This window comes from Carettochelys insculpta, chromosome 1, assembly GCF_033958435.1.
Source record: "Carettochelys insculpta isolate YL-2023 chromosome 1, ASM3395843v1, whole genome shotgun sequence".
Classification (NCBI taxonomy): Eukaryota; Metazoa; Chordata; order Testudines; family Carettochelyidae; genus Carettochelys; species Carettochelys insculpta.
In genome coordinates, this window is record NC_134137.1 from 285,754,432 (window position 1) to 285,779,166 (window position 24,735).

The window sequence follows — 24,735 nt, forward strand, 5'->3', positions numbered from 1 at the left end:
TTCCAGGTTCTCCAGATCTGGATTCTAATCCCTAGATCCTTACACACATTTTTTTAAAATATGAATTTGTTCTGAAGAAGAGCAAAATGGTGATTAACAATACTAGTTAAGAAAAGCATGCTGATTTTAAATACCACTCATTTTCCTTGTGTGGGCATGGCCAAAGTGAGAAAATTTCATTTTTGTATTTGCAGACAAAAACTATTTTAAATCACAGTTGAAAGTATGCATCAATAATTTAAGGTAACAAAGAATATAGGAATGCTGTCATTTTCCCAAAACTCAAGAATTACTAACACAGGAAATTCAGAGTTACAAAGTCCAAACATGTCAAGTTAGAAATACATACAATTAGGACATCCAAATAACCATAACTCTGCCCAGTAGTAACCCAAGCAATAATCGTATGAATGTTTACAATATTTTAGCAGTTGTGGTCACAGACCAAACTGATTGTCAAAATTATGGATTTTATCCCTGTGCCCCATGAACAATAAACAGGAAAGTCAAGGTGAATGCCTCCCAGTGTTCACAGTAAGTTGAGTGCTTGGATGGCCACCCAACGAGAGTTAAATGCTGCCCAGCTGACTAACCAGAGTGCCCACAGCTAACATGTTTCTACTGGTGATGCACATCCACTCATGCCTGTGTGCACATAACAAAACTTATTCTGTACACGGATGGAAAAATTAGAAGGAACACTGATGCTACTGTGTGATAGTTCTAATGATTTGAAGATAAGCAGTATAAGGTTTATGTATTTCAAAAATTTTAACTTTTAGGTACAGGTTCATTGCTGTGCTCTGGCTGATTTATGTGATAATGGAGGACCATAACATAGCAAAAGAATAATAGACATTTAAACAGTTGTCTTGCATCACCAGAACTGCACTAAGCAACCAAATCCCAGACCTTAGTTTCTCTATTGAGTAGCATATTAACCCACAATATAAACACTGAAAAATGCTAAAAGATATCTAGTTACTTAGTTTCAAAATTAGTTGTCGCACACTGACCTTCTAAAAATGTGAATTTCACAAAGACTTTTTATTCTACCATGTATCTGTATAAACAGAGGTGTGAGTTCCTATAAACTCAGTCTATCAAATAATGATTTTTAATACCAATCTATAAAAGCAGCCTAGTCCATTAAATCTAAGTAAAAATAATACATCTGAATTAGCGCATGAAAAGATGAGAATTTATTGGCAGAAAACACATGGGGAAACCAATGCAAAATAATCCAAGATGAAAATGGCTCTTTTAAACCCATGAAAACCAGAATTTGAGCTGTGTTTGCATTCCATTATATCACCCTGATGCAACTAAGCACTGCAGATTTCTAACTGTGAACAATGAAGCTAGTTTTTTTATATAGTGAGAATGCATGTGTTGCAATGTTTTATCCATTAATATATCTGTGAAACACACTGTAAGGAACTACTACTATTAAACTGTGCTGCAATACTTGATTAAAATAGGTAAGATGCAATTTCTGCTTTAAAAACAACGAGAAGTCCTGTGGCACTTTATAGATGCATCTGACAAAGAAGGTCTTTGCAGACAAAAGCTTATGTTCCAAAATATCTGTTAGCCTATAAAGCGCCATAGGACCACTCATTGTTTTGCAAATACAGACTAACACAGCTACCCCCCAATACTTTCTGCTTTAACCAGTTTTTCTGCATATAGCTCAAGTTGAATGTATGTTTGTTTAAGAATACATATTTTAAAAAATTGTTGTAGCATAAAATGGCTCCTTGCATCATTCTGTAATAGAGGACAACACAAAATGGCCACTCTATTGACAAAATGTCTGTGCTCCACAGTCTACTTAACAATTAACTAAAACAGTCCAGAATGACTACAGTTGTAAAAGTTGTACATCATTTACTAATAATGAAATATCAATTTATTAAAATTCTCTTCTCAACATTCATCTAAAGAGGAAAAGTGGGTTTGGATTTTCAAATCTCAGTCCACTTGCAGCAGGTTATCTATGTTGGGTTCCAACTCTTAACAAAATACGTGACTGGGTAAATTCAGAAAGAATATACTCATATTTAACCAATTAATTTACTAAAACTTTAATATGACCTTATAGGTCTGTTCCTGGAAGACACAACAGTCAGACAGAAAGGTGCCAATGAGTTACATCATCTACAGAATGAAAGGCTCAAAATAAAATATTACACAGCTGGAGAGGACACTGGGATATTTTTAAAAACTTCTCTCATTAAAAAGATTAGAGTAAATGAAAATTATACTAATATGGACCAAAGAAATAATAAGAAGTTTCCACATTTAACATCTAGTGTTGGTGATAAACACTAACAAATGCATATTCTACAGACAGAAAAACAAAGTAGTTGGTTATTTTAAAAAACTAGATCCATGGCTTTCAAATACATAATTACAATTGTAAGACAACCAATTTAAAAACTCAGCATTTCAGTGGTGCTAAATAAGTGACAAAGCAAGCATGTGTGTACTAGTACATTAAGGCATCTTTTTAGAGTTATATTCTCTAGAACGGGGTGGCCAGAGCCGCATGCCACTTTTTGAGCAATTAAATGTGGCTCTGAGCAGGAGCCGCATTCTGGGTGTGTTATCCTCCACTCTGAACACGCCCCAGCACTTGGTGGGAGAAGCATCTGGTGTCAATGGTGAGTCACTGGCATCAAATTTGAGCGGGGGACTGGGGGAGGGTATTGAGCCATGTATCCAGATACATAAAGATAAAAATAAGTATGTATTATGCGGCTCTTTGCACTCCATCCACGTGGCTCTTAGTCGCTGTTTGGCCACCCCTGCTCTGGAACAACAGCACAACTTTCAATAAGATATCAATTGATTTTTGTTGTGTTCCAGCTTTGAATTTTCTCTTTCAAGTGCAAGAAACTAACACTGAAAATTTAAAAAAAAAAAAAAAAAAATACTTACCTTCATTTTATACTCATTACTAGCATCCTGATCATTAACACACAGTTTGATTATCTTATGTGATCCTTTCTGAACTTTATCAAATGATATGCTTGAATATGAACATCATAATAATGTACATCATATTATCCAAGGAAAGATCTTATTAAGGTTAAGACAAAGTAAAACCATGTCATCGACAGAGAGCTGAAATCAAAAATTTAGGAGACTAAAATATTGCATTGTTGAAGTGCCTGAGAAGTTCCTCTTCATTTCTGTTTAGGAAGCTACATATGACCAGCGTTCCCTGTAAGCTGCGTGCTTGTATGGCTGTTCATGAGAAATTCCAGTGCCACCCAGCTGATTAGTAGAGGGCCCATAGCTATGTTTCTATTCCTATGGGTGATACATATTCACAAATGCCTTGGTGTACATAGGAATTTATTCTGCATGGATGGAAAATATTAGAGGGAACATTTTTAGTACAGTTGCATGCAAAGTGAAGATAAATTTATTCCAAAGTTAGTATTTTTAGATACAAACAAAACAGAGGAACAATCAAGCTGTAAATCACGTTTCTACAGTATACTAAGCTGTATTTTTGATATACAGTGATTATTTGAAGTATGAATGCACTTTTTTGCGAGGAGGGGACCTTATAACACACTAGTGATGTTCATGAGCTTATGTTTTTCAAGTATAAAAACAAGCAATACTGGTGGTTAGGGTTTTGAGGCCTCCCAATAATGTCACAGTCACACCTGCATTCTGGAAAGCTACTGAATTGTCTCACTCACGCTTCGTCCAGTTCTACTTTTGTTGTTCAAAAAAACAAAAATCAAGTGCTTATGCATCCTCTGCAACCCATCTTTACATCAGTGCATCATTTCATAATCAAATTATAGAGATTGAAACTGAACCAGTTCTAGAGACTATAAAACTGAATGTTCCAATGCTTCCAGAAAGTAAAACTGCGCTTTTCAAATTCCCTGCTTCCATGGTCAGAAAAATACTGGGACATTTACAGACAGTCAAGCAGGGTCAAATCAAAATTTGCAAGGACGTTCAATATGTCCACCTGCATACTGGGATGACAGAGCAAAGCAAAGTTTATCAAGCTGACACATGGAAGCTGATTGTGCATGCACACTAGCTCTTTGTAACTGAAAAAAGAACAAGGACCAGTGATCTCCATAATCATAGAAAGTTCAACCAGCAAACATTTCTCGCATGAAGTGTCAGCCAATTCAAATCTGAACAGTTAAAGAATTTAAAAAAAACTATTACTTGTCCAACAAGGACTACACCCAAACTGCAGGAACTTAACATCCCACATCTCTCTTTAATGGTGCCAAGGGAAATTATGAGCTGCAGGGACAGTTAAATACACTCTCCGGCAAGGTGCCTACCACAAAATCAAAAATGTTTTGGACCACTGCTCTGGACAATACACTCCTGCTACTGAGTAGACACCTTTTCTTAAATTCAGATTTTATACTTTCTGTGTAGAGGCAGATATTTTATTGCATGTTTGTATACCATCTACACAATGTCCAAAGCAGAAGATGGGTTACTGGGCAACAAAATGTAAGATGAAATTCAATACTGATAAATGCAAAGTGCAGTAAACTCTTTCATATCCAGCATTCCATTATCTGGAACTCTCAAATAGCCCACACTGAACCGTAAGTAAATTTTAGCTACGGTTTCCATAAGTACAGTATAGTGAAAATAAATGCAAATAAATACAGAAAATACATATAAATGTACAGTGTACAATAGTACTGTTGTTGGTAAATTGCTCTTCATACATGTTTGTTTGTTAATATCTAACCTTGTTTTTCTTTAGTGTTATGCATTGCTAGGTATACCGCTCTATTATCCAGAATATTTGAACCATCCAGCAAACTCCTGGTTCCAAAGCTGCTGGATATGAAAGCGTTTACTGTAATGCACATATGAAAACATAATCTCAGCTGTACATACAACACAATGTGGTCTACATTACCTGACAGCACTCCAGAAAGAGATTTTGAATTCACCATGGATAACAACTCTCTAAAACCATTCACTCAATGTGCCGTATCAGTAATTTAAAAAATCTAAGTTTGTTAGGAACCACTGGGAAAGAGATAAAAAAAGACGGAAAATATAATAACGTCTATCTAAATCCATGGTACACCCAAATCTTGAATACTGCATGCAAATCTAGTCCCCTCATCACAAAAATTTATATTATATATATAGGAAAAAAGAGAGAGAGAGAAAGACAACAGAACTAATTAGGGCTATAGAACCGTTCCCATATAAGAAGAAGTTAAAAATACTGAATTTTCAGCTTGGAAAAGAGATGACCAAGGGGAGATACAATAGAGATCTATGAAATCCCAACTTGTGGGGAGAAAGTGAGTAAGAAAATATTATTTATTTTTTCATGTAACATGAGAAATAGGGGTCAGCCAATTAAATTAATAGTCAGCAGGTTTAAAACAGATGGAAATATTTCTATACACAATGCACAACCAACCAACCTGTAGACTTTTTGCCAGGGAATGCTGTGAAAGCCAGAACTGTAACAGATTTTAAAAAAGAATTAAATAAGTTCAGGGAAGATAGGTACATCAACAGCTATTAGTCAGGATAGGCAGAGACATAACACTATTTTCTCAGCGTCCCTTAGCCTCTGCTTCTGAGGGCGGGCAACAGAATTGCACGTTCTGTTCATTTCTGAAATGACTGGCATTGGCTACTGTCAGAAGACCACATACCGAACTAAATGGACTTAAGTCTGACCACTATAGCCATCCTTTTGAAGCTTTCAGATTTTACTGCAACATACATTGATAATTTCAGTTTTTGCTAATTACCTTATGCAATATCAATTTCTATGTACATACAGAAAAGCTGGTTGGCAGCTTCACAAAAGGATGCCAACTTCAAAGGGGCATAGAAAATCCATTGTCATAGAGAACCATCCATCATTCCCTAAATATCTGAATATATAAATCACATTCATCTTTTATAGACCACAAATCAAAAAGACTAAAAGGATTTAAAAAAAAAAAAAAAGAAAAGAAAAAACAAACAAAAAAATAACTTTCCTCATCAATGCACTAGAGCACCTTCTCACAGCAAAGTCTGCAGCCATTTAAGTGAGCGCCCAAAAGCTTTACTACTAGAAAAGTCTTTCAAAATTCTAGATCCAACCACATATTACCTTTGAAAAATATTTCCGCTGGTCACTTTTACCAATTATTTGAAAAAAATGTTTTTGGGTTTGTTTGTTTTTTAAACTTTCCATCTTACAGCTCATTTTGTCTCCTTCAGTTCTTTGGGGAAGTTGTAATGTTGACTTTGTGACATCACAGTAACATCCACAACAACAAAATGATTTTATAAACACAAGACTGGAGAATGAAACAAAATTATTAGGTGGATGACAGATGGAGATAGTGTGGTTTTAATAAGCTATCTTCAGTAAAAGTGATTTATTGGCATGATACTTTTTGTGAACATACATTATTTAATGTTTGGCAGTGTAAACATTTTTGGCATAGCAGTTCCTATTGATAAGCGAGCACAGTAGTAAACCTAATCACAGACTTTTCATGTACAACCCCTGACCTTGATAAATGATTAAATATACTTCCTAAATACAGATTTAGCATGTTATATTTAAACTTCATTTGAAATTAACCTATACTTCATAATAGGGAGGAAAACATTGTAAAGAAAATATACCATATTAAAAAGACTTGTTTTTTAATAATACTTTCTCATATATGTTACTGAATAAAACAACGTAAAAGTTTATTTTGTTTTACATTTTAAATTACAGCTGCTTTGGTGAATTAAGAAATAATTCTTCCTCTGTTCCACAGCCCACCTCTTCTTTTTTCTTTTTAGTTTCTTCAAAAATTTTCAATCTTAAAAATGGATATGGCCAACCTGAAGACTTGGCTAGTAGCATCATCACATATAAAGCGTGAAAAAGACATTTCAGAGTGGTATCTGGAAATGTTACTAAGGGGATCTTCCAACAAGGAAATTAATACCTAGCCGTCCATGTTTAACATCCGAGTGTATGAAATGGACACAACTCAATAGCATCCAGAATTAGTAACCATGGAAATTTAAATGTGAAAGCCACAAACAATTGGATGTATGCAAATACATAAGACTAATATTTGAATGTATACTATTTAGATGATTCAGATATGAATGATTAAGAGGTCCAAAATAACATAACTTCTGGCGATTTCCCACCCTTCAAACTCCAGCCAAGCCAATAATGGATCCACGAACTATGTTTAAGTGGTCCACAAAAGGTTGTCATTCAGATAAAACAATGGTCATCATATATGTCCAAAGGGATTCCCACACTTCCATTCAAAATTTATGGGCAGGCATGTAAAAAAAAGTTTGAAAAAAAAAACCAACCCACTGTTCTTTATCATTCAAGAGACAAACTTTAAATTAGTGTGCACAGCAACATACAAAGCAGTTCAAATTATATGGACTTCACTATCTCTAACCAATCCCCTTTAAACAGTTGTGAGGTTGTTTACAGCAAATGAGTTTCTATTAAAGCAGCAATTCTTCTTTGCACAGAATATACGGAAGTACAATGTGATCTGAGCTTCAAGGTCTTCCAACTTCATAAAACAAAAACAAAACTGACTTATTTGTAATGACTGTATCGACACACACAAAATTAAATTTCTGTATAGTCTTAATATTAGTGTGTCTATGACAAACTAGTTGCAATTCCAAATGAGTTACATCTCACACCATTTTTCCCTTCTCTATGAGTACATAAAACGTGATTTGATATTAACAGCATAAGAATCATCTGGTTTTGAAATATGTGAAAAATATTGCCATGACCAGCAAGAATTTTAAAAAATCGTGAGATTTAGAAACTAAATAATTCCATCCAGGACTGTGCAAAAGTTAACAAATTAATCCTTAAAATATCATTGTTAACCACTGCAATTCCCATTTTACAGATGACAAACTGACAGAAGTTGCACTCTGATCACATAGCAAGTAGCAGAACTGAATTTCGAACTAGAGAATTCCTGATCCTCAGTCTAATGCTCTTGTTATATACACACAGGATGACATAATAGAAAATCTTTGATTGGACAAAGCAAAGTTTATTTCTCACATCTGATCATGTCTATATTTAATTTATTTATGTAGCCGGCACTATATCTTACAGAGACCAGAGATATTTAAGTAAATGTTATTAAATATGCTCTTCAATCTTCCCTAGGAGAAACTAAGTATATATTGAATATTAACTTCATAAAAACCTTGAATCTTAACAATTAACTGACTTTGCGTATGATACCAAAGATGCATTTGAATTTATGGAATAATACAAAATATGTTGTCAACAAAAGGAAGTTGTACTATATTATTCTTGCATAAAGTACTTCAGCTAAAAGTACATAGTTCATACAAATGTTAGCTTTGTTACATTCACCAAGAAATCAACCAATTGTACACTTACTTTAAATAAAATATATGATTGCTGACAATTATAGACAGACTTAAGAGGTCTAGATGTGCCAATGTTATTTTTCTGTGGGTACATGAAGGTTGCAATTTTAAACTTGATAGCCTCTCCACCACTGTAATGAACAATCCTTACGTTTCCCTCCTCCATTTTTAATCAGCACACTTGGAGAATGCACTCAATGTTAAAAATCACATGAGCAATACAATATGATTAAATATTATGCAGGACATGAGCCAAAGGCAATATCTTTACTTTTTTGGTGACTGTCAGATATCTTAGTAATCGGAAAGAAATATATCAACTAAGAGAAATGAAGTGTAAAGACAACTACATGACTTTTAACACAGTCATGTCTCAACTAACTGCACTAAGTACAAAATTACAACTTATTTTTGAGCATATGAAAGTTGAAAGATTAATCCTAAAATTTGGAACCCTGCGCCTTACTAATGAAGAGCATGTTTTAATTCTACGACTACTAATTTATCATGTGTCACATTTGTTTTACATGGGCCTCGCTGCAACTTGAGGCATAGATTCTGTTCTTTGTTAGTTTCACCTGGCCTACTACTACAGTACCCATGGTACCACATAAATAATGCATCAGTAGACAACTTCCTCATTTCAATGTGACAATATTTTCATTTTCAGTCAGTAAACCTCTGCTACAAAAACCTTTTAAAAAGTCATATTCTATGGTAACTCATATTGAGCGATCATATTAAGCGATTTAACAACAGTAGTAATTTTCTCCTGAACACTTAGTTAGACACTAAGGACAGCATCTCTGGCACTAATAAACATATCTAAAACCCACATGCAACACCATAGTGGTATTATTATCAGATCTGAAATAACCCTGGACACACTTGCTGTTGTGACCTTCCACATCTTATCCATCACTAACCTACCAACACTCCCAGCCAGACTGACTCATTTCTGCCCGTTATTCCCCATGTTATAGTACAAGGGGCAGGAAAATTCCTCATCATAGGTAAGGGCAGGGGCATGACTTTGTGGCTGCAGCCTCCCATCCCCAAGGGAAAACCAGAGGCAACTACTCCTTGTTCCCAGGAGGCTGTTGGCCTCAGGGGATCAGTGCAGAGCCCCAGGTTCGCTCCACCCATCTGGCACCTACCTCTGCCCAGCAGCGGCCCCTGCAGGGAAACTCCCGCCCTTGAGGGGAAAAGAGGAGGCACCCTCGTAGCACACACTCCCCCAGCAGCGACTCAACGCAGGAAAGGGAAATGCGCATGCGCGCAGAAAGCTGCACCGGAGCTCGGTCACGTGCTCCCATGCAGCTCATCCGTTTGCATCGCTGCTGCGCCCACGCATGCGCGCAGCGCAGATACCGCGGCGCTGGGGAGCATTCGCGATAAAGTGAACCCGGCGTCAGGTGAAAAGAAGCCCCTTGTCGCGTCCTGTGCTGTACCTGTGTCTGTAAGCCCTGCCGGAGCTGGAGAGCTGGGCTGCGCTCCCGCCGCTCGCCGCTTGTTCAAAAGGAGAACTGGGTACAGCCGCCTTTCTCTGCTGCACGCGCCCGGCCGTTATGCAAATGAGACCCACATCTCCGCCCCCTGATCTCTGGCCCCGCCCCTCTGTGGGATCGGGGAGCGGCTGTGGGGGCTGCCTCGTTGCTGGCCAATCCGAACGTCGGCCATCTTGGAGGCATGCAAATCAGCATGTATTATTTAAATGAATGTGTGGCTCCACCCCCGCTCGGGTGGCCGCGGAAGGTTACTGGTGAAGTGTAAAGGCTGCTCCGTATTTAAGGTGGAACGGAACGCAGTGCGGCGTAGGTTGAGAAAGGTTGTGTAGGTGTAGCTCGGTAGAGGGGAGTGCAGCTTTTGGTTGCGCTGTCGGGATGGGGAGGCACCGGGGGTACGGGCTATGAGGGAGTACCCTTGTTTGGGGAGGGGGCTTGGGCTGCGGTAATACTTGGCGGGAAGGGAAGGGCGGGGAAGGGAACTGAACTAGAGTGGTTTTTTGGCGGGGGAAGGGGTGTAGGGCTGGGATGTGGGGGAAGGGCACAGAGTTGGAGTGGGGACTGGCAGGAGCTGTGCCTGGCAGAGGTTGGTTGGGGAACCGGAGCTAGAGCTCTGGGGGGAGAGGAAGGAGATGCAGGAGGCACACATTTGGGGGTTGGAGCATTGGGGTGGGTGTCCAGGCTGTGCTTGGCAGAGGTGAGGGGTGTGTTGGGCGGGGGAGCACAGCACCTTCCTCCTGCAATATCAGGAAGTGTTAGTTCTGTATTTCATACCAACACCAGCCCCCAAAGAGTTACCTGCCCCTTCCCTTCAGAGGCAGGTGGTGTGTGCCGTGGTATAGTAATGTTTGTGGCTGATCCCTGCACCTTCAAAAGTCATGACCTGCCTGTACCTGTCATCTGTCTGGGTTCTTTATATGCGTCCTCTGGGTTCTGAGTTTGTAGGATGGACTAGAGCAAGGGTGAGCAAACTTCTTACATCAGGCCCCACTTTTCATCCCTGCAATTAGTAGAGCCCTCCCAACCTGTCTAAGGGAATCCAAACTGATGGAAATTTTGGTTATATTCATATGAAAAAAGCCCGTTTGTCACATGAGAAAATAAATATGTGTTAATTGGCTTATAAGTGTTTTTAAAAGAGTTGGATGAGCCTGAGACCCAGCTGCTGATCGTGCTGCCCCCTCCCTTACAAAATTTCATGCCCCTACCCCGAACGGGCCCTGCCTTAGAATAATGTTTGCTCTTTTTTTAGTCACAAGGGTTTGGGGGGGTTGTTTGTTTGTTTGTTTTAATTAAATGGAAGCTGGGAGTCTCTTCTCGTCACCTATTTCCAGGAACTGGGGCTTTAAAAAAAAAAAAACTTGAGAATTGGCAACAGTGAAGTTAGCCCTCCTATCTACCTTCCTAAGGACAAGGTAAGTTATTTTTCCTATTTTACTGACAGGAAAATGTATTCTAACCTTTTCAGGGTAGAAGCTGTCCATTGTTACTACCTTGTACCGCTCTGAGAACATAGATACTGCATAACAAACAGCAGCAAGGTTAAACAATTTATGTAAGGTCACACAGCAAATCACTGGTAGCCAGAAGTAGAAATCACAGTCTGGAGTCCATGTCTTTATTGTGCCCCTGAAATATTCCCTACCTATCTTGATGTCTGTTACACGTTCTGTCTAAACTAGGAACCCTTTCTTTCTAACATGACTAAAAGTCTAAAGTTATCTTACCCACAAACAAGAAAGGATACGTAATGTATATTTTCTTTTTAAATGTAAAGTATTGTACATATGCTGAGCATTAGGACGGTGAACTAGAATGTTTTTCAATTACCAAAGTTTTCTGATTTTCTTAGTATCTCATTTTTAATTAAACACATACAATGCAGAAATATGTCCCCTTGTAGGTTAGAGAAATTAAGTTCCAGTTAAAGAGTAGAAATTATATTTCAGTGAGTAATTACAGTAGAAATGCAGTAGTAACAGAGGTAGCCATGTTAGTCTGTATTCTAACAAAACAAACGAGGTCATATAGAACCTTGAAGACTAACACAATTATTTATTTATTGTTTATAATTTACTTATTATTTTGTTAGTCTTCAAGGTGCTACATGAGCATTTGTTAGTTTTGTTATAAATTCAGTATTAACACCACTCACATACAAAATACACTGACCAAATTGCTGTCCTTTGGCAGCACAGCAACATCTATAGTGGGGTCTCAAACTCACGGGTGGGTTGTGGGGGAAAAATGTGGCACAGCATGCAGGAGGTGCTGGGGCCCCAACTGCTTCTGTTTTCCTGCACCAGGCCCACCTTCTAATAATCCCCAAGGCTGCATCCCTTGGGGATAAGGTGAAATGAGATGGTTGCTATGCCCAAAGTCCCACGCTTTCCCACCAACAACCTACCCCCTATTCCCAGTGCACCTATACTCCCAGGCTAGATTTTGCAACTCCTCCAACTGGGGATAGCCCACAGGCCTGATATACAGAAGGAGGTGGGGTGGCTCATATTGTAATATTTGATTTTTATTTTTATATGTTCATGCACCATCAAATGGTCAAGAAGCCATGGGAAGGACATGTGGATTTTAGCTGACTCCTCTGGCTTTGTACACATGCAGAGGACAGGGAAGGATAGTGGAGGTCTAAAAATATTCATAAATAGGGTGTGGAAATTTGTGAATCTGTGTGGTAAATTTTCACATGGAAAAACTGAAGTGTTTCTGTACAATCACAATTCAAGAGCTGAGACAATCGGAGCTCTGAAGGAAGGAGTCTGAGGGAGTTTGTTAAAGACAGTCCTGTGGGTTAAGTGGCTGGGCACTATGATTGATTCAGTCAAATGCTTTGGTTAGGTTGATGAAACTCATGTGTAAGGCTTGGTTTTGTTCATGACAGTTTTCTTGTAATTGCCGGGCAGTGAAGATCATGTCCACTGTTCTAGGAATAGTTGGTAGCCACATGGAGATACTGGGAGAATTTCTTCAGAGAGTGACAGGAATTGATTTGCAAGGATTTGAGCTAAGATTTTTCCATGTTGTTGCCAAGAAGGAGGTGCTGCCATAGTTTCTATGGTCCGACTTGTCAACCTTCTTAAAGAGTCTGACAGTCATTGTGTCTCTGAACTCTCGTGGCATCTGCTCCCTATCCCAGATCTTGAGAATCAGGATTTGGAGTTGTTTGTGGAGCTCTGACCTGCCTTCTTTGAAGACTTGAACGAGGATTCCATCTAGTCCAGTTGCCTAGTTGTACTTCATCGCTTTGATGGCAGCTTGGAGCTCACTCAGGGTAGGAAGTGTTGCAGCATTATCCCTCAGTGGCTGCTGAGGAATTTCATCAAGGGATTCTAGGACCACAGTGTAGGGGTGGTTCAAGAGTTCATTATAGCGCTCCCTCTAGCAAGAAGCAATTGCTTCATTGTCTCTTAAGAGCTGGGTACCATCCTTTGATTGCAGGGAACTTATTCCATGGTTTCTCGGTCCATAAACAGCTTCGGTGTCATTGAAGAAATCTCTTGTATTGTTGACGTCCGCAGGATGCTGGAGTTCTTGCACCTTCTCAGTCCACCATTAGTTTTTCAGAGATCTTGTTTTATGTTGGACTTCTGCCTTGGCCTTGGCATGTGCTTCTCTCTGTGTTGTGCAGTTGATGTCATTTTACCAGACCCTAAAAGCTTTTCTTTTCTCCCCAGTCAGATGTTCAATTTTGTATATCATTCTCACCAAACCAGTTCTGATGCTTCCTGGACTGGTAGCCAATGGTTTCTCCACAAGCTCCATTGATAGCCTTTTTCAATTAACAGTGTTCTTCCACATCTTCAGGGTGTACTGTCAGCAGCTTCCTTTAGAGTGCTATCTGGAAGTAACTTCGTCTGATGGGGTCCTTCAAGCCTTGTTTGTTGTTTTCTCTGAGGTCTCTCTTTGGTGACAGTCCTAACTGCCATTATGGATTGATCCAGCAGTCATCAGTGCTAGTCATTGCACATATAAGAGGGATATCACGCCGATCCCAAGTGTGGATGATGACATAGTCTATTAACTGCCAGTACTTTGATCAAGGATGTTGCCATGAAGTCTTAAATTTGTTTTTCTGGCGGAAGAGGGCTTTTTGTGATGACGAGCTCATGTTCCGTGCATTTAATAAGGAGGAGCACTTCACTGGAGTTGCTGTTGCTGACTCCTTCATTCCCCTGCATCTCTTCTGACCCTGGAATTGAAATCCCTCAAAAGAATAATCTTGTCGTCTTTGGAAATGTCTTTCAAGACTGTGTCCAATTGGATGTAAAAATTCTCCTTGACGTCATCTTCGGCATCTGGAGTTGGTGCATAAGCACTGATGACAGTTGCCTGTTTGGTTTTTGGCAAGCTCCAAGTGGGAAGTCATGAGATGCTCAGTGATGCCGACAGGGACTTCAGGTAGGATCTTTGTCAGTTCATTCTTGATGGGAAATCCAACTCCATGAATTCATTTTTTTTCTTCCGTTAGGGTTGGTTTCCAGGAAAAGGTGTCCCTCAACCTTCTTCTCTTAGCTGTACTTCTTCTGGTCTATGTGTTTCTGCCAGGGCAGCTATATCAATGTTGAACCATCGCAGATTGCAGATGATAATTGCCATGCATCTTTCAGGTTGCCCACTGTCTGGGTTGTCCATTCAAGTCCAAATATTCCATGTTCCAAAGTTTACCATTTGATTTCAGCTACATAGAGGTGAACCCACTGGATGCGGTTATCCAGTGAGGGTGGTTGAGGTGGATTCTGTTTAGGGCACATTTTCTATCCCCCTCCCCATGTGGGGTGAGCAGAGTGGATCCCAAATAGGGCTACTCACTCATGGATGCAGTAGCTGGAGCATTCTGTCACCTCATTTCTTGAAGCAGAACAACTGATACATACATCCACCGCCTACATGCTGGTCCATGACTGAAAGTTTCCAGATTTCATAATCTTGCACCCATTGCCAGTCACCATAGGGCTAAAGTTTAGGAGAGCAGAATACAGAGAAAGATGCCTGTGAATGACTTCTTTTAATTTGGCGGGGGGGGGGACTGTTGCACTGCAGCCACCACACGATCCTTGATGGATAGAGGTCTCAGGTCCAATGGTATGGGATCCATGACAATTGGGCATCTCCTGTCTGCTGCAGCCTTCATCCACCATCACAGCTGTTACAGCATTAGCCTTTCTATCCTCCTCATGTTCTGCCATCGAGGACTTCTTGGATTGTTCTTTGTGTGGACTCTTCCCTCAACCTTTCCTCCATGAGTGACCCTGCCAGGAGTACAAGATTCCCTACAGCCTCACACTTGGGTTCATTGGAACACACAAGCCCACTCACCACAACAAGATGGTGATCCAGAGTGTGGGCCAGATGAAATGGACTTTATGTGATGGCCACACTACAAAGACTGAGAAATCTGCAAAAGAACAAAATGAATATGGGTAATAAAATATAGAATTGTGAATATTATGTTGAAATCTTACATTTTAATATATGTAACAAAAAGGGGAATTAGTACACGGATAATTTTATTACTTAATATCTGGTAAAAATCTCATTTCAAATACAATTTACAAAGTTTTAGGTATACTAAATGTCTACCAAGAAATTATACTGTGTTTTCTCTTTAGGGACGTTTTCATTCATTGCTCAGCTAATATTGGCTTATGACCAACCCTCCTCAGCCCCACCACCCAAGAATGACATAGGCTTGGTGGTGATGTAAACCCAGGATAGTGGGCTTAACTGGGGGAAGGAGGATTAGAATCTGAGCTGTGCTTTAACTTGGGCTAAAATTTGTCTGTTTGCAATAAGGATGCAACAAAATCACTTGAATAATAATCCTCACTGCCATGATTTACCTTATAATTTATTGGGAGAGAATCCTAGAGTTCCGGAATACCTTAACACAGTGGTTCCCAAACTGGGGTCTGCCGATCCCTGGGGTCCATGATGGTATTGCATGAGGTCTGTCCAAAAATATAAATAAAAGGTGTCATAGAAAATAAGTTCTAAATAAATTGCAAAATTACAATAAGCTATTTTTAAATTGAATATCTTCCAATAATGTTGTTAATCGCTGTCTGAAAACCTACCTTGTGGTTTCCTTTTTCATTTAATGAAGAGTACATAGCAGCTAGAATTGGCTTTGATGAGGGGTCGTGGATGGTTTTCGGGAGTGATGGGGGGCCTGCACTAGTGAAAAGGTTAGGTACCACTGCCACAGCACAGCCGTGGAATATGCTCTGTGCCTCTGTTTTCCCATGTATGGCTATGAGGACACAGTAATATGGATAGGTCTTTGCTATAGGAATGCTTGTAGCTGGGTTAGGATATTCAGACCTGAGGACCAATCACCTTGCCTAAACTCTGGACTAAAGATTCATGAAGTTGGCCACCTCAGCAGCACTAAGGAAATCTCAACTAACAGCTCAGCAGATCCAGAATAATTGTTGAATATGCTTTTGGTAGACTAAAGAGATGTCGGCGATGTTTACTCACTAGATTGGGTCTCTGTGAGAAAAATATATCAATGGTTATAGCTACCCTTTTTACCAAGGTATGATGTAAAGGGAAAAAAAGGTTTTGTTAGTTTGGAGGTGAAGCGCATGTTTTCTGACTTTGAAGAGCCAAACACAAGAGTTCAACATGTAGTTATGTGGTTGAGGAAGACTTTCAAAGAGCACCTTAGTGGTCAGACCCTATAATGTTCTGGCTGGACCATTCTTTGAGCGTTGGACAATGGCTGTTGTTAGAAATTGTGTAGTGCTTGTTACACGTTTATAAATATTAGCTTCAGTAAGGTACAAAATCTATGGGTTATGTGCTGCTATCATACATTTACCTGTGCTGTGACTATCACTATTCGTTCTGCTGTGTGTTGTATTAATTTACAATTAATAGTTTAAAATAAAAACAAGAAACAGGCAATGCAATGTAAATGTTTAATTAATAGAATGAAATTTTAAAATTGGAAAAACAGCATCTCTTTTATCGTTTCCTGCTGGAACTCCTGGGCCTTTCCCTAATTTGCTTTTTTCCTTCACCAAGCAGTCTGTCCTGTTGGCCTTCCAGGCCCTTTCTTCATTATGTGTTGCAGCACTGACTTGCAGGATCTGACTGAACATGTCCTCCTACTCTTTTTCTTCCTTCTCCTCATCAGGGACAGACATGCCTTGGCAGTGAAGTCACTCATGGCTGCAGCAGCTGGTGATAGAAACTGGTATATCATTGGATTTACAATCACAGTGGAAAGAGAAAAGGGAAGAGTGTTCTGAAGGTTGTTATTCTTGTAAAAATCTGTAAGACATGCTTATTGACGCTGCAGCTGTGGTGTGCCTTAGTTCAACAGCTGATGAAGTGGGTTTTATCCACAAAAGCTTATGACCTAATAAATGCGTTAGTCTCTAATGTGTCATAGGACTGCCTGTTATTTGTAGAACACTTCTCCAGCCTCATCTACAGTGAATATAGCCCACTTGGATGATCTGGGGAGTCAGGGGGTAAGGAATTTCAATTGCATGAAGTAACATTTTGGCCATATTCCATGGGTACAAATATAGTCCAAAGGCACTAAACATTGGAATCATTTCCCACAGACAATGGTGTTTTTAGCAGATATCTCACTCTGTAGAGTAACAGAAGTTAAAGCACATGTCTGCTATTGGCATCCCAAAACTCCCTGGATCCCTGTGCTGTTAACCTTTTTATTACAGTGGTGACAGCTGAACTTATCACAGAGGGGCATGGGAAACTATCCTACTGTGGAAGAAGAAATGAGACAATGAATGCTAGAAACTTTCAGGAGAGGATTGCACAGTGTTTCCATGAAAGTTTCACTGAGATTGTGGGGAAGGATGCTGAGGACATAAACTCCTACGTGTGCACTCCTCCTACCCACAAAAAGGGGAATGAAATGCAGATACCAACTCTACTTTTCTTTGTTATTGTTTTACCTCTTCACCTATGAGTAAAACAATGAAATGTCCATATCTGTGTCTTGTTAACTTGAGGTGACTCTCCAGTAGCTTCCTTGGAGGAAGAGTAAGAGGTCTCCTGTTTTTAGACTGCAGAATTTCCCTGCCAAAAGCCACATCACCTCTGGTCTGCTGTGTGAGGGCATAGTGAGATGAGAAGGTGTAAATGAACGATCATGTCCCTGCCCTACACATGCCCTGAATAGGGAATTGGGTGAGGAATATTACCGAGGAGGTCTATGGTCTCGTGGAGGGGGTTGGCAAGGCTGGGGCTAGTACCCTGGCCAGGTTGTAACATCTCCTGATGCAGGATGGTAGATGCTGGGCTGAGATATGGAGGCCCTTCATTCTTTCCACTATTGCAATAAAGAGCTGCGTTGATTTGTAGAATATCTTTGTACATTCAGTATAGAATACTCATGCCTAATGTGCAGAGAGTGGACCGTCTGCTCCTTACTGCTAGTGTGCTGCTTTGGAAGACCAGCAAAAAACATTTCAGGTGTGTCTAGACTAGCTCCATACTTGGAAGGGAGCATGGTAAGTAGGGTGTCGGGAGATTGTTAATGAAGTGCTGTGCTGTATATGCAACACTTCATTAAGCTAATTGTCCCCTGCGGCAACTCCAAACTCTTAAACTTTGAAGTGGCATCTCATGTGTAGCTGCAGCTAACCTGCTGGTACTTCAAAGTGCCTGGGCAACTTTGAAATCCCTTTACTCCTCAAAATAATGCAGGAGGGGAGAGCAAACCAATCCATGGGGTGCTTACATCACCTCGCCGTTCCTTACCTGCCAGTGCCATCTGAAGACAGAATCCAGAACTGTCTCATCACTGTGAGGGTCCTCAGCTGAAGGACATGGTTGTGGTTTCTTAAATCTTCCATCCTTTACCTGGGTCCTTTCCTGGGGGAGGGAATTTACCTGAGTCATGGTCAGCAACCTATTTCTTTGTTACTTACCTTTGGTTGTGGGGTCCTTGTTTCATTCATGTGTGTGTGTGTGTGTTATGTCCTTTGATTTATCTTTTAGTCACCTTGTTGAACTGTTAAATAAATATCCTATTTGTTTGCACCCACATTTTAGTCAGTTTTATTTCTTTTAAGGGGCAGAGCTAAGAACAAACCCCGATGACTGAAGCAGGTAGGCGAACATTCCTTTCGGCTGGTTCCCTTTTGGCCACGTCTGCCAGTTAATGTGAGGGAGTATTCCCAGGACCCCAAAGCATGACCTGCATCTCGTGGTAATAGCAATCGCCATAGTGTGGGCTGCATAGTCTGCTGGGTCCAGGGCTTCTTGAAGAGAGGTCCTTGAGACTACCTTGATCTCTTCTGTTAATGTTGTGAACTGGTGGCAGGAGTTGTCAGGAAGCTCCTCTTTAAATTTTATGAGGGCAGTCCATAGCTTAAGAATAGCAGCTCAGCAATGCTTGCTGGTTAGCTGCTTGAAGTTGAAGGGTTCCAGTTGAATAGAATTTATGGCCAAACATGTCCAGTTTCTTTGTGTCCCTTGATTTGGGTACAGGCCCTGGCTTTCCGTGCCACTTTTTGTAGTTTGATACTTTGGCCACAAGCGTAAGGGGCTGAGGGTGTGTGAAAAGGTGCTTGTACCTTTTTTGCAGCCACCATATTTCCTTTCAACCCTGCTACACCATGGGAGGTCAGGAAGATGGAATTTGCCACAGCACTTCTGTGGTCATTATCGAGGGTAAAACCTGGAGGGCCCCTCTGGGGCAAGAATGTCCACTATGAGATCGACATCTTCTATGCCATTCTCAGCCTGAAGATGCAAGTTTGGGTCACGTGCTGTAGAAGGTCCTGGTTGCCCTTATTGCCCAGTGCTGGAATCATCATGTTGGAGGTACCGGCTACCTCCTCTTCAGAGGTATTGGGATCAGATCTCTTGTCTTTTCAGCTCCCTAGCAGTTGGTCCAGATATAACCATTGGTTCCATGGTAGCCTCTGGTGCCAGTGTTGTGCTAGGAAGTGTCTCAGTAAGCCTTGGGCTTGAGCCCAGGTCCATTTGAACAGGCAGGTCCACCTGCTTCCTTGGGGTATGGTGCAGCTCAGATGAGGCTAAAGGAGGACCATGGGGCATGGATGCAGCTCTAAAGGCCTACCCTGGAGCCTGGTATAGGCCTAACACATCCAAAAGGGTCATTGGACAGGTGTCTGCCATTGCAGCAGCCAGCGTAGTATTGGAGCTAGCACAGCCTATGAGCCGTGGTACCAGCTGCAGCAGCAAACTGACGACTCCTTGCCTGAATCCAATACTCTCATCTCTTGTTAAACGATTACTTCATTTATGAGTACTCACTTAAAGGAGGGACACACCTTTACCTACCTTAGTTTACTCTACAAGTGACCTTCCCCTGCCCATATGAGCCTTACCCGCCTCCCTGCAGCTCCAATCCCCTAGTTTGACACACACCCCCGCAGCCCCAACCTGCTGCAGCCTGACCCCTTGCTGGCCCTGCACCCTGACACCCCACTACTGCCTGCGCTTCCCGTGGCCCTGCAGCCCCAACCTGCAGCAGCCTGACACTTCTGCCAGCCCTGCAGTCAGACCCTCTCCTGCTGCCTGACACCCCCCGCAGCCCTAAACTGCAGCAGCCAGATCCCCTTTACTGGCCCCACAGCCTGTACACCGTGCAGCCCCACAGTCCGACACCGCTGCTAGCCCCACAGCCAGACCCCCGCAGCTGCCTGTACCCCCTGCCCCGGCTGCTTGTACCCTCTGTGGCCAGAGCCCCCCTGTGGCCCCATGGCTGCCTGTATGCCCTATGGCTCGACACCCTGACACCCCTGCTGGTCCCATGGCCAGACCCTGCTGTTGCCTGTAATCCCCACCCGCTGCTTGTACCCACCGTGGTTGCCTGTATATCTCCCATAGCCAGACCCCTGCTGAGGCCACCTGTTCCCATGCTGGCCATACCCCTCACGACCAGACTGCTCCATGGCTGCTTATATCCCCTGTGGCCAGACCCCCGCCACGGCCAGACCACCCTGCAGCCTGATGCCCCTGTCGCTTGTAACCCCTGCAGCCTCCCCCCCCACTGGCCCTGTGGTTGCAAACCGTGGCAGTCAGATCCCCTTATCATCCCACAGCCAGACCCCCCCCTCGCCTGACCCCTGTGGCCCCACAGCCCAACCCCCCACCGGCCCCAAACCATGGCAGCCTGAACCCCCACCAACCCACCACCAGATTTTAACCCTCCCTCCCGCCCACAGCCCCAAACTACCCACAGCCTTTAACCCTCCCCAACCAAAGGGTCACTCACCTTTCAAAAGCAACGCCACCTGCTGCCACTCCTTCCCCGAGTTAGGAGTCCTTGGAACTAATCAGGGACTTTTACATGTAATTTAATAGGGATTTAGTGTCCCTCTTACAAGTTTCTGCCTATGAACAGAAAGTTGGGAACCAACTGTGCTCATAAAGCAAGGGATGAGTGTAAGCAGTTGGAGCCTGACCAGGAAAGGGCGGAGGCCAACAGTACAGGAGACCAGTAATGTGGCAAAAGGGATTGGTTTGCCTTGTGCTGGACTACTGGTACTTCTAATTATAGCTTCTAAAGCTATAGGGGACTGTATTGCCAGGGATGGTGGTGCCAATGTTTGTGTTGGTACTGGTGTCAGTGTCAGTGCCCTTGCCTGTTACACCGGGTTGTGTGCTTTCATAGCAATGAGAGCGTGAGCAGCTTTGAAGGTCTCAGATATGGAGATATTCTCAAAGACACCCCAAAATGGTGCAAGTTCTTGACCACCTGCTGGCTTCTGTAATATGGGAGACCAGAAAACTGTGTACCTCCCTCCCATGTTGTGTTGAAATAAAGGACAGAGAGAATATAAGTGTACAATTAAGAGATTTGTTAAGGAAAATATACAACTACATGGAGTTTGTAGAGGAAATCACTATAACAAATCACTAAATAGATTCCAGGAAGTAACTCTGGACCCTACAAACCTGTTCCTGTGATCAAACTATAAAATAAAAGTAAAATAAATTGCCCAAAATTGACGTACTGCCTTGGTTGCGATGCAGGTCATCAGTACTGAAGATGGACTTCAAGATCTCTGGAGCACAGTGGGAATCTGGCTCTGCACTGCCCAAGCAGGAGATCAACAGCTGCAGGCTGATAAAAATGTCTCTATCTCAATCATTGGTGGATTCAGGAGTGAGGAAAAATCTGTTAATAAGTCCTTAAAGTCCTGTCCATTGATAGTATCTACCATTAGGTCCTGGAGTGATGCCCATGCAGAGAGACCAGACATGGCTGCCTCAGTGGTGGACAGCAACTGCATCACTGTTTGCAGTTCCTTGTAGGCCGTGTCTACACTAGCCCCAAACTTCGAAATGGCCACGCAAATGGCCATTTCGAAGTTTACTAATGAAGCACTGAAATGCATATTCAGCATTTCATTAGCATGCGGGCGGCCGCAGCACTTCGAAATTGACATGCCTCGCTGCCGCGCGGCTCTTCCCAACAAGGCTCCTTTTCGAAAGGACCCTGCCTACTTCGAAGTCCCCTTATTCCCATCAGCTCATGGGAATAAGGGGACTTCGAAGTAGGCGGGGGCCTTTCGAAAAGTAGCCCTGTCGGGACGAGCTGCGTGGCGGCGAGGCGCATCAATTTCGAAGTGCTGCAGCCGCCCGCATGCTAATGAAGCGCTGAATATGCATTTCAGTGCTTCATTAGTAAACTTCGAAATGGCCATTTGCGTGGCCATTTCGAAGTTTGGGGTTAGCGTAGACATAGCCGTAGGCACTCAGTGGTGCAAAAACCTCTAAGGGACTTCTGAACCAATCCGTTTCTGGCCCATTCTCAGTCATTTAGAATCTTGGCAAGAACAGAATTCTGTCAAGAAAACTTTGAGAATAAAGGCACTAAGATGGAGTTTAGTCCCATATGCCATGTGGATTTTCCAGAATCTGTATTTAATTATTCAAACGTAATAAAGTGTGCAATATACACATCAGAGGGAATAGTGATCAAAAACACCTAACAGAGGAGAGGTCCAACTCTTTCTCCAGATCCCCATCACTAGGGAAGTTCAGCAGCACCACACTCCTGGCTGGGCCAGAGTTGACAGTGCTGGGATTCGTGGCCCAGACTTCAGTTGCCCTGACTTAGGGTGCACCTTGCAAGGGTCCTTTTATAGATGCTTGGCATGGAACCAGCCTCTCTCCATTTTCCCTTTTTTTTATCCAGCACCAGGGTGCATGCTAATGAGCTACTTTGGCAGATGCTAATGAGTATGCAGTGCCTCATTAGCATAGTGGCATCCACACATGCTTTGTAGTGCCAGTTTCTAAATGCATGCTATCCGTGTAGCCAGGGGCCTTTTGAAATGACCTCCCGTGATTTTGAAAGCCCCTTCTTCCCAAAACCCAGAAGGGGCTTTTGAAATCGGGGGGGGAGGTGATTTTGAAAGGCCTCCAGCTACACAGGTGGCGTGTGTTTCAAAACCAGCACTTTTGAAGCACATGTGGCTGCCATTATGCTAATGAGGCACTACATATTCATGGCACACCTCATTAGCATCTGCCAAAGTGACTCATTAGCATGCCCTCCAAAAGGAGGGGGTAGTGTGGCCACGGCCAGGGGATGGTGTTGGTGTGCTCTCTAGGTGTCTGTCTTTGGTGCCAAGGAATCCTGCACTGAAGCCAGGGTGCTGCTCACTGCTGCTACTGGAACCAATTCTGGTGGCATTTGGGGGTGAAGAGCTGCCTCCATGAGCAGGAGCTTTAGGCAACAGTAATGCACTTTTTTTGTCCTGGGTTTAAAGCTTTTCCAAATGGATTACTTAGGCTAGGGCTACATGACAGAGGTATTTCAAAATAAGGTTTTTCAAAACAGCTATGTTGAAATATCTTATTTCAAAATCACAGCTACACACAAAATGCATTTTGAAATAGCATTTCCAGACAAACAGCACTATTTCGAAATACTGCCATTGGGCGCCATTATGACATTTTAAAATAGCATTATTCTGTATCTTAAAAATGCCTATTTTGAAATATTTATTTCAAAATAACATGCATAGTGTAGATGCTAGTAAAGTTGTTTTGAAATAACAGCTGTTATCTTGAAAGACCTCTATAGTGTAGACACAGCCTTATTGGTCTGATGGCCCTTGCCCTGGCACTTGAAGCATGAAGAATGTGGATTAGCCTTGGGTGTAGACTTTCTAAAGCTCTGACAGGACTTAAAACACCTGAACCTGTGGCTTGCACCAGTCAGGGGAATTGGAAATTAAAGGGAAATCTCCTGAAGCTATCCAAATTTTAGCTACAGCTAAGAATACGAAAAAACAGTGTTTTTTTTGCTGGTACTCAGTAAAAGCACCTCGGCAGCCCCAGCCAGGGGATTGGCTGAGGTGCGGGGATGGGGAGCTCTTTTTTTTTTCTTGCAAAAAACTAAACATAGAACTGTACACAACTAACTATGGGACACCACTGAAGAGGCACTTGTGAAGCAAGAGCATGAAGAAGCTCCAGTGACCGTGACTGGTGGTAAGAAGGAACTGAAGGGGCAGTGAGGCAGCAGTGTCCTCTATACCTTGCCTTTAAGAAGCCATTTCAGGGGGCTCCACAGGCAACATGACAGGTACAGCTAAGGGAGAAATTTCTGATGCTCGTGCATGCAGCACACACACACAACCCCTATTGAATGCACATCACCAATCATTTGAAGAACTGTGATGGATCACAGGCATTATACCCCGGTCTGTGAGTGATCTAGCAGGGTCCAGAATGTGCACACTACTCAGCTCATTTGAGCTACACTGGAGAAGGTGGCTACTGAAGCTGTAGCTCACACAAGGAAGCTTAT

General features: G+C 42.0%; 1 protein-coding gene and 1 long non-coding RNA gene across 5 annotated transcripts in view; one reads left to right on the top strand and one right to left on the bottom strand.

Annotated features, from left to right (window-relative positions):
- The window catches only part of ATF7IP (activating transcription factor 7 interacting protein), a 218,780-nt gene extending 208,679 nt beyond the window's left edge, over positions 1–10,101 (bottom strand). The window contains exon 1 of one of the 2 annotated variants that reach the window (XM_075010695.1): positions 9,882–10,101. The gene's annotated coding sequence lies outside the window, so the exon portion shown is untranslated. Of the gene's footprint in view, positions 1–9,587; positions 9,669–9,881 lie in introns of those variants that run through there. The other variant, XM_075010701.1, reaches the window with a different exon arrangement.
- On the top strand, positions 10,096–18,954 carry LOC142021647 (uncharacterized). 3 transcript variants are annotated; one of them, XR_012647730.1, is made up of 4 exons: positions 10,096–10,244; positions 10,751–10,897; positions 11,270–11,350; positions 17,095–18,954. It is a non-coding gene; the product is annotated as an uncharacterized LOC142021647 (long non-coding RNA). The 3 variants fall into 3 exon arrangements; XR_012647731.1 differs by lacking the exon at positions 10,751–10,897; XR_012647729.1 differs by lacking the exon at positions 10,096–10,244 and having other exon boundaries at positions 10,555–10,897.
- Positions 18,955–24,735: the final 5,781 nt, after the last annotated feature.